Source organism: Azolla caroliniana, unplaced genomic scaffold (assembly GCF_043228905.1).
Source record: "Azolla caroliniana isolate FFs.n. ecotype wild unplaced genomic scaffold, voAzoCaro1.0.p SCAF_1, whole genome shotgun sequence".
Taxonomy (NCBI): domain Eukaryota; kingdom Viridiplantae; phylum Streptophyta; class Polypodiopsida; order Salviniales; family Salviniaceae; genus Azolla; species Azolla caroliniana.
Window position 1 is genome coordinate 23,675,032 of NW_028230436.1, and position 6,785 is coordinate 23,681,816.

Below are 6,785 nucleotides of genomic sequence, written 5' to 3' on the forward strand. Positions count from 1 at the left end.
ATGGGGACAGGCGCAGACGGCTATATTCGGCGGATGTTGATATTACGTGCTCTTCATCGACGACTTCTCTAGGCACAGTTGGATCTACTCGATGCGGGAAAAGAGCGAAGTGTTCAAACACTTCCAAAATTTCAAGAATGAAGTCGAGAAAGCCACATGCCGACATGTACGATGACTTCGATCGGATGGAGGCAATGAGTACTTCTCGGACGATTTCATGGCGTATCTCCGGAAGGAAGGAATTCGGCGAGAATTCACTTGCCGACACACTCCGCAACAAAACGAAGTAGCCGAGCACAAAAATCGGCACATCCTCGAAGTAGCGCGGGTCATGATGAACGAGAAGCATATGCCCAAGTCATATTGGGCCGAAGCTGCCAATACGGTCGTCTACCGAATGAACCGGTGCACAACATCCGGCGTGCACGAGGTCACTCCGCATGAAAAATACTTCGGAAAGAAGCCGGACTTATCGCACACCCGGATATTCGGCGTGATAGCGTACGTGCACATCCCCGACGAGAAGTGTCAAAAGCTTGACCCGAAGTCGGAGAAATGTATCCTCGTAGGATACTCAATGGAGCAAAAGGGGTGCAAGTGCTACAACCCCGCAACTAGAAAATCTTGAGTAAGTCGAGACGTCGTTTTTGACGAGTCCGCATCTTGGTATGCACCAAAGACAACTTCGCCTCCGACTCCACTCGACCTGGAATCCGCCGAACAAGAGATCGAGGATGAAGATCACCCTACGTGCATGATCGAAGAAAGTCCGATCACGACCCGACTGAGCGGACCACAAGAGCCTTTGAGCGATCAAAGCACATCACGGCCTAGCCCGAAGATGGACAAAGGCAAGGCGAAAATGGCGGAATACGCAGACGATCGCGTTGACGACGATGAGTCGACTCACTCACTTGACAATGAGTTCGGCGGTTTCGAGGTACCAATCGGAGCTAAGAAAACCCTCATCTCTGCAAATGAAAAACTCTGCCACTCCACCCGTGAAAAGAATCCGGTCAGCCGATTCGGCTACAATGACTACATGGCATATCACTATGCCTTTATGATGAAGGTGGCGACAATACGCGAACCGGAAACATTTTTCGAAGCAACCAAGGATTCGCGATGGATCGAAGCCATGAACGAGGTGATGCAGGCACTACGCAAGAACGAGACGTGGGATCTCGTTCCCACCTCACCACATAAGAAGGCGATCGGATGCAGATGGATTTACAAAGTGAAGTACAACGCCGACGGTTCTGTCAACCACTACAAAGCGCGACTCATAGTGAAAGGTTACGCCCAAACTCACGAAGTTGACTACGAGGAGACCTTTGCCCCGGTGGCAAAGATGACGACGGTGCGGACCGTAATTGCGCTTGCCATGGCGAAAGGGTGGCACCTCCATCAAATGGACGTCAAGAACGCCTTTCTACAAGGCGAATTAGAAGAGGAGGTGTACATGATACAAGCACCCGGCTTCAACTCGAGCACCCATCCGAAAGCTGTATGCTGACTCATGAAGCCACTCTACGGCCTCAAGCAAGCACCGCGTGTTTGGCGTTCGAAGATAACGCAATATCTTCATCAAATCGGCTTCCGTATGTCAAAATCAGACAACTCCCTCTACATACGAAGCGATTCCGCAAGTCCTATCGTCATCATCTTATATGTGGATGACCTAGTCATTGGAGGTGAGCATCTCATCGAAATCAATAAAGTCAAATCCCTCCTTTCCGACAAGTTCGAGATGACGGACATGAAGGAGCTCCACTACTTCCTCGACATCGAGGTAATTCGGACTCCGGCCAGAATCATGATTTCTCAATGGCACTACATCCTCAACTTGTTATACAAGTTCGGTATGGTTGAGTGCAATCCGCGGCAACCCCACTCGATTGCAATCTCAACCTCGATGCGAACTCCGGCACCAAAGCGTGTGAGCCGACTCAGTATCAGCAACTCATCGGGAGTCTCATCTACCTCACGATCACACGACCCGATCTTAGTTATCCGGTCGGTCTCCTTAGACAATTCATGCAAACACCGCATGATACTCACTTGGATTGTGCTAAGCTAGTTCTACGATAAGTGAGCGGCACAATGGATTGCGACATCCTCTACAAGACCGCGATGCCAATACGACTCGAGGGGTACACTGACGCCGATTGGGCCGGCTACAAAGCCGATAGAAGATCAACCTCCGGATTTGTTTTCTCCCTCGGCAGTGGAGCAATATCCTGGAGTAGTAAGAAGCAGCCTACCGTCGCTCTTTCGAGTACGGAGGTGGAATACAGGGGCACAGCTGTAGCTGCGTGTGAAGCTGTATGGCTCAAGAGGATTTTGAAGGATCTGGGCATACCCATCAAGGATCTGACTTCCCTTTACTGCGAGAACATGAGCAATATCTATCTGGCTCGGAATCCGGTGTTCCACGCACGGACAAAGCACATCGAAGTGCACTATCACTTCATCCGAGAGCGCATTCTAGTTGGCGATGTCGACCTACAACACATTAGCACAAATCTTCAAACGACCGACATCTTCACTAAAGCCTTAGGAGCCGACAAGCTGTGGCAATTCATGACCGATCTCGGATTGACGATCCCTGACCTGCCAAGCTTGAGGGGGAGTACTGAAGACATTACGCAATAACGCGTGGATACCGCAAATCACGCACATTACGCAATAACGCGTGGATTCCGCAAGCCGCGCACACTACGCAAGAACGCATGGATTACGCAACCACGCAACGAAGCTTCGAAGAGCCGATCTACCGCGCAAAGCCGCGAAGAAAGACGCAAACCGAAGCATAGACTTCGCAACTACGCACAACGCAAGCTGGAGCACAGATTCCACAACTCCGCATAAAGCAAGTCGACACGAGTCAACGTGGACTTCGGAACACGAGTCGAAGCGGATTTCGGATACCATCTGAAACTGACCCGACTTGAGCTTGAGGGGACGTGTTGAGAATCAAGCTCAACTTGGTCTAGTGTGTGAACTCACCTTGAGAGTGAATAGACACTCCAACGGTCAAGAGTCACCATTAAGTCACCTCTTTGTATTCTAGCATTTAGTATGAGTCATAGAATCATATTCTATGACACATAACTTATGAGCTTTCACATTCCCCATGCTCCATGAGCCTTGTAGTTAATGAAGAGAGAGGGTGACTATATAAAGCACCCTCCTCCCACCATGTATTGTGTCAAGTCTTTCTCCTTTGTTAATATACTTTTACCTTGCGTATTCTCTGTGTCTTACTCCTTGTCTCTCTCACAATCTCTCACTCTCTCTCTCATACACACACATAACTCACATCTCTTCCGCTTCACAATAATCATATCCGATTCTTTACACTCCACCTCTATGGTGGAGAATGTACCACACTTCTATATCGTGGAGATCCAATAGGTTGCTCCTCGTGTGAGGTAAATGAATACCCAGAAGTAGACTTTTTGAAATATGCATGACCAACATAGTCTACACTCATAAAGGTAATGACAAATGTCTTTGGCTTTCCAAAGTGGATGTAAAAAAATCATCTATGTCTTCTTTATCATTTTCATGAGACTTTAGGTTTATTTCCTTTTCTTCTTCTTCTTTTTTCCTACTTGAGGGTTTAGGGTTTGGGGTTGAGAGTGTTTGGGTTCATCTCACTCGAAGAGGTGATGTGAAAGAGAAAGGAAGGTAGAGATAGGTCGTCGAGCAAGGAAGGAGGCTTAAAGTGGCACAAGGACACTACCTCAACAACTAAGGCGACATAGTCGGTGATGGTAGGCAAGGCCACATTGAAGCCCATGTAGCTTGAATCCTTGCAACTAACCTATATTGTAGTTATTTCTCTTGTAATCATTCATTGTATCACTTCTCACTATTTTATTTAATCACTATAATTATTTTGTAACCCCTACTTGATAAAGGGGATTTATTGTATAAATTAGCGTCTACGTCATAATATGAGGCCATTTTGGTCTTAATCTTGTGCATTGATAAAGTGTATTAAGCCCAACCCCATGTGTTAATCACTCCTAAGTACCTTGTCGAAGAGAGAGCTAGGAGACAAGAGAAAGGAAGTCACACACACAGAATCTTCGCCCCTCTTGTATTCAAGTTGCCTCTTGCGTTCGAGTCACCACTTGGATCAAGTCATCACGAGTGTTCGAGCCCCCCTCTACATTCTCCTCCTCCTTGATCCAAGATCCCTTTGCGGTCCTACTCAAGTAACACATACACGTGCATTTACATGACATCGCTTCCCACTGCTTTAAGGGTTTTCCATGTACCTACTAACCATTGCTTTTTTGAAGCAAGACGGTTCACCACAATTTGTCACCATGACATAACCAACCACGTCATTTCCCATGCTTTCTAGCAACTCTAGACGATCTCCTAACCAATGATCATTTTTGTTGATTGTTGAGCCTACAAATGATTATTTTGAACCTTCCAAATCAATAATAATAGTTAGTTTTTCTAACTTTACTTGCACATTTGGTTGGCTGATCATTTCCAACATCACTTTCTACATTTGCAAATACATTTATAACATGTATTTGTTATTGTATAGTGGGCTCATTTTGATGACCAAAAGGTATTTATTCTCGGAATACAATCCTATGAACCTCCTTGGTCTTTATAGATTGTTTATGCATGTGATTTTTTCAAAAGTTAATGTCATTGTTATGTACAATTTTTTCTTTTCACAATCATCACTGTGAAAGTGATTTTAGAATTCAAGGTATTGGACACTACAAAAATATAGGGTATGGAGCATTCACATCCGGAGGTCAAGAACACGAGCTAAGGTTTGGAGGATAAGTCAAACTAAAAGCAAGAAAGATGGAGAAAAGGAAAGAAGAAAAAAGTGGGCCACCAAAACACAGTCTGAAACGAACGATCATAACTCATTCGTTTGTACGCCAAATATCATGTTCAAATATGGGTTAGAAAGCTTATGAATAGAGCTATCTGTACCTTTTTAAAGCTCTAAATGTGGAGCTTGGATGAGGGAGATATGATGATTAGAAGATCGTTGTGTCATAGCTAAAAATAGGAGATGAAAAACTTCTAAAAAAAACGTAAAAAAGAAAGCAAGGGAAAGTTATGTAGTCGAGAAGACCTTTATATAAAGGAAGAAGAATAAGGTGGTGAGGGCGGAGTTTACTTCTTGTGGTGTTTTTCTTGCCTATTCATGTAGTGTGGTTGTGTTGTTATCCATATATCTTTGTAGACTTGGATTTATGTATTTTCTTTCTCTCTTCCTTCCATCATGATTATTCATTATCAATAGATCTTTGTAGTTTTAGATTTATATATCTTCTTTATCTTTTCTTTCTATCATCACTCTATCATTTTTGGCGCTCCAGGGAGGGCCGATCCTTTTTGTATAATGGGAAGAACGGTTGTCCACTCATTGATGGTTGGATCTATCGATTCATCGTCAAACTAATGGCAAGATATGGAGTTCGCGATGCGACAGATCTACGAAGAGAACTTTTCCAATTGCGTATGGTTTCATCAATGTGCTACCTCGAGTATGAGAAGATGTTTTTGGATATATGGTCCACTTAGATTCGACTTGTTGGAGGCGTTGAAGATGTATACTTCAAGATGCAAAGATTCAAAGCAGGGCTAGATCCATATTTTCAATATGAAGTGCATATGAAGTACCCAAGGTCTTTCCATGATTTGCTTCGAGTATGTCAAAGTTATGATCGACAATTGAAGAAGTTGTTATTTGGTGAAGCATATGGAGTATCGACGTCATATACCATAAATCCAAGCTATAATAATTGTGGATCGGTCATGAGCCAACAACCAGTATACTTGCAATGTCTGATTCAACATGTTCCCTCATATCATTATTCTAATTTTTGGAGTTATAATGATGTCTATGAAGGTGATTCCAGAGACAAAGAAGAAGAGGTGATGAATGTGGAGTTCCCCCATATAGTTCATGAGGACAACCGTGATATAAAGAATGATGATGTGAAAGACGAATCCAAGGATATTGTTGAGAGAAGCGATGCTATGGATGGTGATGCCAATGTACATCATGTTGAGGACATTATTGATACAACAAGCGATATGGTGGTTGATGATGAATATGTGCAAGATGAAATGGAAGATATGACAGAAAAAGTTGTTGATGGTGAAGTACCCACAAGGGAGTTGCAAGATGAAGAAGGTAACCTGGAAGTGATAGCTGGAGATTGGCTTTTGGAGATCAATGCGTGTAAGGAAGCATTGGTAAGTGCCAAGTTGCAGTGTATGAAGGTGTTCGTGCAAGATTTGTGTTTTGGATTTGCATTGAGTAGCAACAAAGTTATGTGGGCATCAACTCTTCAACAACAATTTGATCAGAGCCAAGAGAATTACTTGTAATGCATGATTGGAGTATCATGAATTTATTATCATCAAAGGATCCACCAAAACTAATCAAATGTATAAAGGAGAAGGGATCATCTATTGACAATGGCAAGCAAGAAGAGAAAAGCATAACAATTGATGAATCTTCAGGGGATAGGGAAAACAAATCATTCCACATGGTGTTGAAGGAGGAAGAAGAAGTCATTGAAGAGAAAAGTATTATCACCCTAAAGGGGAAAAAGAAGATGATTTCAAACGATGTCCAAGAAGAAGAACATCTAAGGTTTAATTCTCTTCTTTTTAAGTTTCCAAAGTTATTCATAAATTACTATTCACAGATAAGAGTAGAAGGCATCAAGCACCACATCAAGTTGGAGGATTTGAAGTTTGTCTCACCTATTGTTGTGGTT